This window comes from Pinus tabuliformis, chromosome 2_2 (genome assembly GCF_031772625.1).
Source record: "Pinus tabuliformis cultivar Carrire ecotype Pingquan chromosome 2_2, CPIR1, whole genome shotgun sequence".
NCBI lineage: Eukaryota > Viridiplantae > Streptophyta > Pinopsida > Pinales > Pinaceae > Pinus > Pinus tabuliformis.
Window position 1 is genome coordinate 1,118,930,753 of NC_142300.1, and position 13,857 is coordinate 1,118,944,609.

The window sequence follows — 13,857 nt, forward strand, 5'->3', positions numbered from 1 at the left end:
CATAGCAACTTGTCTTTTAAAAAGTCTCTTGTAAGGTCAAGAGTACATCCATTTTTCCCATAGTCTTTCACCCCTTTAATAATTCTGTTTGTTGCTCTACTTTGACTTTCCTTGCCTTCTCTATCTTGTATGTTGTCAATTTGAATGTTTGTTTCTCCTTCCTTATTAGCAGAATTGTTAATAACTTGAGCCAAAGTTTTGGAAACTTTGATGGAATCTCCTTTCCTTTCTTCTCTTACTTTATCTTCATGGTTGTCTATTTGGACAATCATTTTCCCTTTATCCTCAGAGGATTTCGCAATCATCACCTTTGTAGTTTCCACTACAAATTTCTTTATGTTTTGCACATCCGCCTTCATGCATTGCTATTCTCTCTTCCCTATCATGAGAGCTTCTTGTAGCAATGCCACTTGTTATTTCAAAATTTTATTGCTTTCTACTAAAGCCTTGTTCTCAGTTGTTATTATGTGAGTTTTATGATATTTTTCCTGCTCTTTATCTTCTAAAACCTCCAACCTTTGTTTTGCATTTAACAATTCTTTCACATAAAGATCAGATGACCAAGTGAGAGGTGTGGAAAATTGAAAAACAAAAATGAATATGAAAATATATAATTAAGAAGCACAACACAAATAAATAGGCTATGCTTTAAAACCCATTACAAAACTTACACCACCAAATTAGGGCGTCATTTAATCAAACAAATGAATTGCGAGGACTCTTAAAAATAGTCGAATCTGGGCAAAAAAATTTCAACAAATCTGGCGGTAATGGTGTTTGAATCATGGTTTTGATGGTATAAAGAGATTCAACACCATCAAAAAGCTTTAAGTTTCACCCTATAATCTGGATTTACAAAAATCCCTACCAGAGTTTATCAAATATTGCCAAATTTTTCATAATTGTTAAAGCAAAAGCAATGTAATTAGAGTACGAACCAAATCAGTAATACTAATATTGAAAATCCATACATTTTGTGTCCGGGCGGTCTTTTTAAATAATTGTGGTCATTGCTCAATTTAGCATCCAACCAGTCTTTGACGACCGTTTGTCTGTAGCTTTTATGGATCGTGTAGCTTTTCTTGTCGTACACATAAAAAGACACAAAGCTTAATGGCGGCCCCAATTTTTTATATCGTTAGTGTTACTACTCGTTCTCTCAAAAAATTACCCATCTCTTAATTACTAAAAATTAAATTAAATCTTTGGAATGTGAAATTTAAGTGAAAGTTAAAGTATATATCTCTTTTTTTTTTTATATATTACCATATCTTAATCACTCAAAATTAAATTAAAATTTTGGAATGTGAAATTTAAGTGTAAATTATAATATAATCAGCGTAAAGATATATTAATATTTTAATTATTTTAATATAAAAAATAGTATTGGAAAATAATTAATTATTTTAATATAAAAAATAGTATTGGAAAATAATTGAATTTTTTTACATATTCAGATTTATGTTGATATTTAATATAATATTTTTATATATATTAAATGTTAATTTTATGTTAGGTTTTAAATTATAATTTTTTTAATGTTTGGACATTATATTATTAAAATATTTTAATGGTTAAAAAATAATTTTATTTTCAACTATATTATATAAAATTGAAATATTTTATGGACATTAAAATATTTTATTATTATTTATATTAAAATATCTTTTCTATATTAATGTTTTTTAAACATCATTATTAAATATATTAAATATTTAAAAAATTAGAGGACTTTTTCATAATAAAAAATAAAAAACACTTATCAATAAAATAAGAACTTTCTCTATATAAAATTTAAGGTGAATATCTAAATATTTTATGTATTCCAAAGGTTGAAATATTCTTTTATCATTATATTGTTGTTTGACCTGGTATTAGTTTCTTTTTTACTAAAACAATTTAAAATCTATCCAAAGTTTAACATTATAAAGTGAAATTTATTATTTTTAAATAAAATTCAAATTCATTTATCTTAAATATTATTGATTGAAATGTTTCACCTCTTATTGTGTAATGATGGTGAGCACTGACCTTGTACCATCCTCATTATTTTTATTATTTATTAAAAAGACTAGTTAACATTTAATGTGAAATGGGAGGGTGGCCCTTGACCTCTTAATGTCTCTTAACTTGTGAATACAAAGGGCTATTCATTATTGACCTTTAACAACGGTTTCAACCTTTCAAACCTACTTATTAGTGTACGTAGTAATCTCATGATTCTAATTCTCTAAGATTTTTTAATTAGATCCTAAGTTGTTGTGTTGTGCATATTTGATTATACACTTTAACTAATGTTCACAAATCTCGTATATGCTTATGTACAAAAATATTCTCTAAGTAATAATTAAACATTAATAATCTCACAATCTGGAATATGCTTATGTACAAAGATATTCTCTAAATAATAATTAAACATTAATAATGTGTGTATATGAGTAGAGAATTAAGACACTCATGGGCCAAAGTGGATCATTAGTCCAGGAAAAGGTTGTGAGTTAAGGTAAAAGTCATGGGAAAATGAAGAATTATAAAAGAAACATTATTTTCTTTCTTAACATATTAAACTTTTTAATTCATCAAATTGTTAAAAGAAATAAATATATATGAAAACATGATGAGTGTGTTGGACTCAAGTTGTATTAAACCATTATAAGTAGAAGGGATAAATATTAAAAACCTAAGGAATTGATAAACCCGAGGGATTAATATTATAAACCCAAGGCATTAATATTCCAATGAATTCCCCGGATGCGGGTGTCTAAGGCCGCTTTCATTGCGATGGGACTGGAGTGAGCTGAGCAGAGCCGCCACCTGCCAGCCTTGTACAACGAAGTTGGATCCATGTGGAGGGAGGATCACAAGCAGGTGGGTTTCACTTGGTTTAAAGGAATGTATGCTGGCGACATTAATACTCCGTTCACCTCCGCACGCGCTGTCTTGTTTTGGCTCTCGGCTCCCATGAATGCCACAGTTATGGCGGGAGTGTCTCGAGGTAGGGGAAGGTGCATAATAACCAGACTCTGCCATGGGTTTCTTCTGCTGTTCCTTGTGTTGTGTTGGTTGGGCTCTGGCTCAGCTAGCTCGAAGCCTCTGTCTACTTCTCCGACTCCCGCTGCTGCTTTGGGCTCCCGTCCGATAGCCTGTGTGTATGGTCTTAGACATATCTCTCCGGTGGTCTGTTCTGTAATCCATAAAGGCGTTGTCTCTGTTGTCATGCCTCGGCTCCGCCAAAGAATGCTCAGCCGCAGAGGCACCTCTCGGGGTGCTCCTTCTCGCCCTTCTTCCGGTGATGCTACTTCTAGTCAGCACCCTCGCACTCGCAGCGGAAGAGGGAGCATTCTGAGGCCTAGTCAATTTCTTGAACCCAGCTCTCCAGGTTCCTCGTCTTCGCCCTCCTTCGGTTCTGCAATCTTCACATTCAACTGCTCCCTGAACCGTCCTCGGATCATTGCCCATGTATCTGTGCTCTTTCTCGAGGAAGCCCAAGAAGAGGGCGAATCCAGTGTTCTTCGGGAGGACCAGGGAACAGTTCCGATGCCAATTGTAGGTTCCTCGCGAGACATGGAAACGCCGGCCAGCAACGTCAATGACACAATGATGGAGCCTGCGCCCCCGGTTTCGACTGCGAATGAGGAGGCCCAAGCTCAGGACCTGGCTGATGGTGGATGGTGCAGGATCGTGGAGGAGACTCCTGAAGTTTAAACCAAGCTTTGCAGCTTCTTTTCAGGTTATGCGGCCCAGTAGCGAGGGCTTTTTGTCAATACTGTTAATCTTTTGTATCTGTTGTTGTGTCGAGGTCAATCATGTTTGTTTTTTTGTAAATCTGGTAAGATCAGGAAAGCTAAATAGTGTTCCTCTGGATGCCCTGCGTGGGACTGCAAAACATGGTCTTGTCCAACATCTATGCTCTGGACACTTTCTGTTTCATGCTGCCTTCCCTTCTGGACAGCTGGTTCTTTTTGCTCGTCATGTTGTAATTTTACACTTTTAATGTGAATATTAGAATAGTCTTATTTGGAAAAAAAAAAAAATATTCCAATGAATTATTAATATTATAAACAAAAGGGATCAATATTATAAACCTAGGGGATTAATAAACCCAAAAGATTATTAATATTACAAACTCAAGGGATTAGTATTACAAACCCACAAGATTAATAAACCCAAGGAATTATTATTATTATATATTTTTTTTAAAAGTGTATATTTTCATTAATAAATGTTGGATTGCATGCCATAACCTAGTACATATTGAACCCTAGCTTGTTGTCGAGTGTTTATTTGTTGTGTTTTTTAGTCAACCCCATCTCAAGGAGAGCCTTTGTGTGCATCACTTATCAATTTAGAGAATTAAGGAAATATAGAAAGATTATATGCAACATGGTATATTTAGAAAGCCAATTTAAATTTATTTTTAAATGGAATAACATTCTGTCCCAACATTTTTTAATATTTCTAAATAACTCCTACCTTTAACGAAAGATGTCATTTTTATTACCAAAGTTGTAAAGTTTCTAAATTGAAAAATACTTTTATACCTATTTAATTCAAAAATATTTATTTATAACTATAAAACCTTGTATATCAAAATTATGTTAAAATAATAAATATTTAAAAAATATATACTAAGCTTACTTTGCCTAACTAAGATAAACTATAAACAGATATAAAAATATAAATCCATCCCTAATTCACATATAGAATTGTATATATTAAAACTGTAAAAAGATATAAAAATATTAATACATCCCTAATTCACATATAAAATTGTATATTTCTATTATTATTTAACTTATCATTAAAATCAAATTCATTTTATATGAAATTGCATTATTTAAAATTGTATTACTAAATTATCAGTGTTCATCTCATCAAACGTAAGTAGTATCACGTACACCAAAGAAATTATGAAAAATTTAAGACATTACTAAAAATTGGTTATATTAAATTGACAAACAACATATACACCAAGAAATTAACTTGAAGAAAAAATTAAAACATTATTGGAAATTGGTTATATTAAGTTTGATAATTTTTTATGTAAGAATAATGAAAATATTATATCGAGTAAAAGATAAAAATTTATGTCTTAATGTTTTCTTCTCACTAAAAACAATTCAAAAGAAAATCTATCAAGATTCCCTTTCATTTTTGAAATAAAAAGAGCCTATGTATATATACAATTATGCATTATTTTTACGCCGTAAGGCGTTCCCTCTGAAATCAACTTTGCTCTCTGTCTACGTGTCATTACTTTGCACCCTTATATGATATGTTAGACGATTGAATCATGTTGAGTCGTTCGATTATGTTGAGTCCTTCGATTATGTTCACTTAGTTGCAACGCCTTAACTGCTTGAGCAACGCATCCGCTTCGTCTCTTGGGTACTGTATCGACAGCGGGGAGAAGATGCTGGTGTACGAGTATATGCCCCAGGGGCCGCTGAGTCTGCATCTGTTTGAATGGGCGGCGGCCGGGCTGAGGCCGCTAGAATGGAAACAGAGGGTTAGCATTGCCCTCGATGTCGCCCGCGGAGTTGAGTACCTGCACAGACGAGCTTCATTGACAGAGATCTGAAGCCCTCTAATATCCTTCTGGGCGACGACATGAGGGCCAAGGTCTCGGATTGAGAGTTGGTCAAGCTGGCCCCTGATGGAAAGTTTTCTGTTGAAACCAGCCTGGCCGGCACTTTTGGTTATCTGGTTACCTTCTAGAAGATTTCCCTTACCTTAACCCTTTAGAGGAAAAGTGAGTTCGTTTACCACCGTAGTAGTCAGGGCATATGCGATTAGGGTTTCACTGGAAGCCTCAGGGTTTTATTTTCACAGGCTTTTTATAACCCTCCGGGTTTCTAATTCATCATTGTGAAAGGATCGGAGATATGCGATTAGGGTTTCACTGGAAGTCTCATGGTTTTATTTTCACAGGCTTTTTATAACCCTTCTGGTTTCTAATTCATCATTGTGAAAGGATCGGAGATGAATGGTAGGACGAGGGTTTTGTATTCTTTTGTGAAGTGTTGCGGTGATTGGAAGTTTTAGGGTTTTATGTTTTTCAGGCTTGTTATAACCCACAGGGTTTACAGTTCTCCATTGTGAAATGCTTGGGAGGTGAATGTTAGGATGAGGTTTTTGTTTTCTTTTGTTTTTTGAATGGTTGCGGTGATGATTTTCAATATATCAAGCTCAACAGAACGGATTGCTGCTCCTCTGGAGTTGTATGTCGACTACCCCGCTGAACTGAGCAACCTTTTCTTTCCGTTTTTCGTTTGAATGTTTGGATTTCCTTTCTTTTATTTTTTCCGTTATCGATGGTTGCAAAGGTAGCATAGAGAGGACCCAGATGTCCGAAGCAAATTCTCATAGAATTAAACCTAAAATGCGAGACATTATTCGAATTTTCTTTCTTTGTTCATCTGATCCAATTTTTCGTATAGAAATATTTTAAAATGCTTTTGTTCTTTTTTCTTGATCGTTAATGTGTAAAAGCAGCTGTGATGATACTAAGCTCCCTCTTCCGAGCCGAGTGAGGAAACTGCTGGCATGAATCGAACCTAATTTACCGCCACGCTGAGCTGCTCTTTTAGCAATTTTATCTTTCCCGTTGTTGAAACAGGGTCTGCACGTTTTCCTTTTCGCTTGTTGAAGTGATTATGTTTATACTACAGAAGGTTGTGAAGCTTCAGGGTTAACTAGATTAATGAAGACTATGTTATTAGAACATAAACTGAAACACAATACCGCTAAATACGGGACTGGTGATTCGCGTTGGTTTATAAGTGCTGTATAAGTGGGTTCGGTTCTATTTTACTGGTCCCGAGGTTTTGGCAGTGATAATCGGTTCACATATTTCTTTACAAGGTACTTTACATCTTTATTATTAGTCATTTTTATTGGATGTGTTAAAGTCTCCAATTTATCTTTTTTGTTGGCCATGCTATTGTGTATATCACCAGGCCCTCTTTTTCGGCGCATCAATTTTCCATTCTCATCAATCCAAACTTTGTTCAAATCGCACTATGCCAGAATGCTACTGGGAGATCTGTAGAGTTATGTTTCGTTTATGTGCTCTCCTCAGTCGTACCCTGTTGTGAAGAGATCTGTAAACTCATGGGTTTAATTCAAGCCCTTTCCTAAGCCCCTGCCTCCCTTGCCCCAAACCCTAGTTTGGGTACAAGTGTTAGTCAGTTGATATTTTTGTATTAGAATCTATTGGACGATGGAGATTTATGGTGTTATGGAAGTCCTTTCATTTTGTTGTCAGTTTCAGAAGAGGCACCAAAAGTCAATTGAACTGAACTTTTCTATGCTTAACGTGTTCAAATATCTGCTGGATGATGGAAATATTCCTCTACAATGAGCAACATACTGTCCGGAGGTAATTAACTTTGAAACCTGGTGGCGGCAGAAGCCTTTTTACATGTTCACTCTTGATAACCATGTTGGTAGGCTCTTCTAAATCTCACTACAGATGTAGTTAATTTCCCATGGAATATTTAATTATCCCTTCAAAACCAGCATTTAGGAGGCAAAATTTTTCCTTAATTGCGTTTATTAGGGGTGGACGATATTTTTGTCTAACTGTTGGTAATAAATAACCCAGAGAATATATTAGTTTTTAGAGGATCTTTTCTAATTATTCTCAGAGATCAGTTACAATAGTTCTCTTGTAAAATATCTCACGTCTCCGAAAGGGGCTTCAATTCCCTTTCTTGTTTGTTACACATGAACGCAATAGTAATCCCCAAGTACAAGCTTCGCACCAAGTACAAGTACTTATTTTTCTTAAATTTTGGTTGTAGTATTTACCTGTAATAGTCTATTATCCTGAAAAAAGTATTTCTGCTATCCTAAAAAGTTAGGCAATTAGCTCTACTCTAATTGCCTTTGTCCACTTAACATTTTGGAACTTCTTGCTTGGCTTGGCGATTGCCAATGGCTATCTGGGCAATACGTTTTCACATTTTGTTTATCTTGAAGAGAAAACATTAGTTCATTAATGTACTGTGCAATTGATTTGGGGCTTTGATTGTTTTGTACATATTTCACGGAAAACTCGTGAAATTCTGCGGTGTTGAGCACACTGTTAATGAGAAAATCAGTGGGCAGCAATTCATGTAATTCATTTGAGTTTCCCACCATCTTGTCTCCATATTTGACTCATTTCTTATGTGTTACTCTTCGCTGGCCTCATTTGGATTTGAACTAAAATTTTATCAATCTCTGCTATCTAGTGAATGAGTAACCTGAGATTCTGAGTTTTGGTCTGCTCACCTGCTCCAACCTGTCGGTCTCGTCTCGTCTTGTTTTTTGGCTGGGGTTTTGCAGTATTTGCTCAATGCCTAGCCTCCACTTTATGATTTATGTATGCTTTGCCTGATTCAGATGCTTTTATTGTGTGCCATTCTAAAACTACATAAATTTCCTCTTTGCAACTTCTTTTGCGGAATCTCTTTTCTGCAGTCACATGTATATTCCATTGCTTCATCTTATGCAATCCTCTTGTACTGTTTGAAATTTGCTCAATGCCTCATCGCCACTATGGTTTATTACGCCGTAAGGCGTTCCCTCTGAAATCAACTTTGCTCTCTGTCTACGTGTCATTACTTTGCACCATTAGATGATATGTTAGACGATTGAATCATGTTGAGTCGTTCGATTATGTTGAGTCGTTTGATTATGTTGACTTAGTTGCAACGCCTTAACTGCCTGAGCAGCGCATCGGCTTCGTCTCTTGAGTTGTCATTATCACCTAGAGATATACTTCCTTTCTGTTAAGTTTAGCCGAACTGAACTTCTATACATATGCAAAGTGTGAAATGTATATGGTTTATAACATATCATCCGTGAACAAAAGATTTATCAGGCCAGAAACTGGTTTTGGTGTGCAAGTCCCTGGCTAATGTCATAGTATCCTTCCTCACTTTGTTACTAACATTGTCAACGGTTTCAGTGCCATGCCACATGGGCCATCTTTGGTTTGTGGCTGTTTTCTATGTGATATTTCAGGTGATCTTACTGCAGTGGCATAACTGGATGTCCCTATTTTGGGATTATTGTGTGTATCTTAACATTGCTGTTGGGATTATTTATCTGAAGAATTTTCAACTTCAAAAGAAGTCAAAATGGCACAAGTATTTTTTGTTTTGGGAATTCTCCAACATTTGTACCTCACTCTGCTGCAGTGGGATTATATTAGAATATCTGAAAACAAATATCTAAACATTTTAATACTCACAATAAATTCCATTGTAGACCTTGATGTTCTCCCTGTATTTTAGACATTATCCTATGTTAAAATGTCTATTAAGTATCTAATAGAGATGCGAGGAGGAAAGAATTACCGAGAGAAGTTGCAAGTGGGTTAATGTAATTGTTAGAAATTCACAAATTCCCTGTGGAGCTCCCAAGTCACCATGACATCATGGTCGCTGAAGGAGCACATAGTTACATTTGAGCATTTTTCTTTACTGACTCAGACTCAAAATCAGACATATTAGAGCACGGTTCTTACAATTCCTCTACTAATTACAACAACCATCGCTTTGGCAGTGGACCGCTTGCCCCTCCTCATGCTTATCAGTCTTCTTTTATACATTAGGTAGGTACGGTGCTTATCTTACCGTGGTCAAGCAAGTTGTGAAATGTATATGATTTATACAATATCATCCATGAACAAAATATTTATCGGGCCAGAAACTGGTTTTGGGTTTTGGTGTGCAAGTCCCTGGCTAATGTCATAGTCTCAATAGTCACTGTTAGGCACGTCAGCATTCACACTGGCTTTGACACCTTCAAACCTTACTATACTTCAATTCGTTCTATTGTTATAATAAAGTATTATTGTTTGTACTATTCAATTTTTTTCTAGTAAAAATAGTACTGGAGTACATTCCATACATTGCAATTTCATACTGACCTCCCATCGTGGCGCTGTCCTTTCAACCTAAATATGGAGGAGATTAAGCCCTTTCATTGCTTCCACCGACAGTGTGTGAAACCATCTAATTTCGACCTAACTCAACATAAATCTTAGGGCCATATTTGCACTTCACGTGTACTGCTTGTACTACCAGATTTCGGTTCCTTTCGCCTTCTCTATCAATCTCATTTCAATAAATTATAAATTACAGACATTCATTGGCGCAGTTTCAGAAAGGGCTTCCCCTGCATATTGGGCTCACATGAATAAATGAGACAGAGCAGGCTCGACTGGGGTGACCTTGCAACACATTCACAGGACTAATGGAGAGATCAAGAGTTTAGAGTAATGTGGACGTGTTCTCAGGTCGCCCCAGTCGAAACCTCCTCTGCTACTGCTGCTTTAATGATGTCCTCCACTTCTCTTCACTTCTTATCTCACAGCCAATATACTCAAAGGTAAGGACAGATGCTATAACTGCAAGCAAGAAAGAAACAGAATCTGCAACAAGCAACAATTTTTAACAGTCTCTTTTATTTGTTTGTGATAAGTGCAAGGTTAATGGGTTGAACTTGTTCTTATTTTTAGGATTGCAAGATATTTTTAGATTCTAATAGTTTTTAAATGTGATTTTTGGGAAAGTTTTCTTATTAAATTTGTCTAAAATCTGCTAGGGATTCATTGAAATCACAAGCTGTCGAGGTGAACTCTTCACAAAGAAAGTGCCCCAGAGATTTTTGAGGGTGCTGAATCTACATATGCAATTAAAAAGCCAGTTTAAACAACACAAATCAAGATTTGGCCACAAATTTTTTCACTAGGAAATTCCAAAAAATCTCATTTAAAAACATTGGCTCTACCTATCTGTTATGTAGAATCTGCATTTAATAGCGACCTTGGCTCTCATTTCTAAAAATATTATTGTTTCTTTGGTTGAGATAATTGTATGTCACAACTGGCATAATTCAAGTGCAGTAAGTTGTTTGTTACTGAATCCTTCTATGCTATCAAATCTACAAATACAATTACAGCCAAATTATTTGTTTACTTTCATGATCTTGCACAAATCAGGATGCAGTATATGTTTATTGCTGAATCCAGCTATACCATCACAATCTACAGTTTTAATCAAATTGTTTGTTTGTTCCATGAAATTGAATATGAAACCCACAATGCATAATCAGGGTGAAGTAGATATTTGTTACTGAGTCCATCAGTGCCAATCAGGCTCTACAATTTCAATCCATTTAATCATAAATTTCAACAAAAATTGGTCCACCATGTATGTGGATCAATCATTAGTCAGTAACCCTACTCCTCAGGAGCCAACGTGCTTTCAAGGGTTGTAGACTTGCAGTTTAATGCACATGCTACATAGGAGATAGGTGCTGCCACGATGTTCAGCTCACAACTTACTTTCTCTGCCAGCGGGCCATGGTGCCTTGTAATGGTACATTGATGCTTGAAGGCCTCATTCAATCAAATCTGCAGGGAAATATGGAAGGAGGAGTGGCAGCGATCTAACTATCTGAGTTCGAGTCCTAAAATTGAAAAAATCTCGAAATTAGTCTTTCTCCGAAGAATTTTCAACTTCAAAAGAAGTCAAAATGGCACAAGTATTTTTTGTTTTAGGAATTCTCCAACATTTGTACCTCACTCTGCTACAGTGGGATCATATTAGAATATGTGAAAACAAATATCTAAACATTTTAATTCCTTTGAATAGTGAGAGTATCTAGCTTATCAGTCTTCTTTGGCCCTGTTACGGCATAAAATATATAAAATCTATTTTGGTTCATGAACCATCTTCAGCTTTTGATTGTGACCTATGTCATGTTATAGGGTATGTTTCCAAAATGGCATGTCCCTTTGTTGAAATTCCATTCCATATTAGTATTCTTCTGTCTTATCTTCAACTTAAATCTTGTGACATCTAATTTATTGCTTTTTGACAGTGATGGTTACTCTTCAGTTTTCTTTGAACCCAAGAAAAAACAGAGTAAAGTTTCTTATTCCTTTGAATAGTGATAGTAACTTTCTTGGAACTTTCTCAATAGTCACTGTAAGGGAGGAGGAATATAATTGCTTTTCACGCAAGTTCCTGGGTTGATGTGATAGCCTCCTTGCACAAAATTCCTTTGTGCAGTCCCATCATTGCTTTGAGTGGTCTCAAACATTTCCAAAAACCATTTTATACAATTGGTTTATAAAGGCTTTGCCTTTACAAAAATCTAGCAAACCTTCTTAGGCCTTTCGTCCCTCCACCATAGTCTGATCTGAGGTTCAGGTCTCTTTTAGGGCTTGACCCTTTTCGGACTGCAAGTTGGCCTTTTCAATTTTGTTTTAATCCCATCCACCTGGCTAAGCATTAAACTTCCTTTGTGCAGTGCCATCATTGCTCTGAGTGGTCTCAAACATTTCCAAAAACCATTTTATGCAAAAACTGTTTTATGACCCGGATGCGGGTGTTTTCAAAGAGCATTAATGGGCTCACTTAGAAACGTCGGCGCAAGGACCAGCCAGGTGATGAATTGGGCCCGGATCCAGGCTCACTGCAGTCGAAATCTGACCAACATGCAGATGGAAATAAATGGCCCATCAGGCCGAGATATGGATACAGTAGATATCAGAATGGCGCCTCCTGTTCCCATTGTTCGTCCCCTGATCCGTAGCTATTGTCCGCTGCAGGCAAAGCTCGCAAGTAGCAGAACAGCTACATGAAAACGTTGTTGGCACCTTAGTTGCATCGATTTTGGAAATGGCCACCATTTGTCCCACTCCATGCTTTGCCCTGTAAATCTTACTCAGAGGCCCTATTTTTGTAATCAACCCCCCTCCCCAGCTGAATATCCCATTGATCTGCTCTCGGTCCTCACCAGGATGGTAAGGCATCAAATGAGGAGTTGATATGGAGGTTCTCGAGGAGGCAGAGCGAGACCTCATACTGCGCAGAGCTCGGCTCCCCCTTCCCCTCCTCAGGACCAGGAAGATGAGCCTCAACCCAGACCTCAGCTCAGACACTATTCCTACACGCGCAGCAGGCGGGGGCGTGGGATGGAGTCAAGGGATCCGCTCAGAGATTTTGGGCTCCATTCTGTTATTTCCCAGCAGAGTCCTGGCTCTGCCTCTCACACTACCCATTTCAGGCTCCATAGCCGTCTAAATAAACCTACTATCACTGCCAAGGTGATCGTCATCTTCACTGAAGAAGAAATGCTGGACAGTGATCAAGTGACAAGCTCTAAGGAGCATTCTCAAGGGATGAGAGCCCAGGATATGAGAGGGAGTCAGGAGAAAAATTCAAAGGATGATAGCCAGGGAATCAGGCATAGCAGAATGCATGGTGACAATGAGCATGTAGACGACTTTCAACGGGCGGGTGGCTGCTCTGCAGTCGTGGCTTTAACGGTGGGGTGTGCTGGCAGATCAAGAGGCACCCAACAGATGGAGGGGCCTACAGGCGATGCTGAGAAGAGCGATGTGGAGAAAAAGGAAGACGATTGGGAACAGTATGCGTGTCCCATGGTCGAGGAAACTCCGGAGGAGTAGCAAAACAACTGATGCCCTCTGGCAAATGCAGCCACCCATGAACCAAATCGGCCTCAGGCAGATCACGGTTTGGTCCATTCGCTTGATATTTTTGCGTATGTTTAGCAGTTCAGTAGTTTTGTTGGTTTGCTGTCATGTCTAGTTTTGCTGAGTTGCACCTTTTTTCTGTGTCACAAGGTCATATTATGGTGTCTGTTGATGTCAGTTCAGGGTTATATGGTAACTATTTTGCAATTTCATGCTGGTTTCCCTAATCTGGGGCAGTATCAACTGTTTCGATGAAAGCTAGAAACAGAGTTTGAGGCGGGGCCTCTGTGTAATTATATTTTTGCCTTTTTTAATAGAATTAGTCTTACTTAGAAAAAAAAATGTTTTATGCATCC

The 13,857-nt window shown here is 36.9% G+C and overlaps 1 non-coding gene and 1 pseudogene across 1 annotated transcript; both read left to right on the forward strand.

Annotated features, from left to right (window-relative positions):
- The first annotated feature begins 3,733 nt into the window (after nucleotides 1-3,733).
- On the forward strand, nucleotides 3,734-5,718 carry LOC149197320 (receptor protein kinase TMK1 pseudogene; annotated as a pseudogene).
- Nucleotides 5,719-6,158: 440 nt separating this feature from the next.
- Nucleotides 6,159-6,253, forward strand: LOC149197321 (small nucleolar RNA Z107/R87). The gene has a single exon (XR_016255266.1). It is a non-coding gene; the product is annotated as a small nucleolar RNA Z107/R87 (small nucleolar RNA).
- Nucleotides 6,254-13,857: the final 7,604 nt, after the last annotated feature.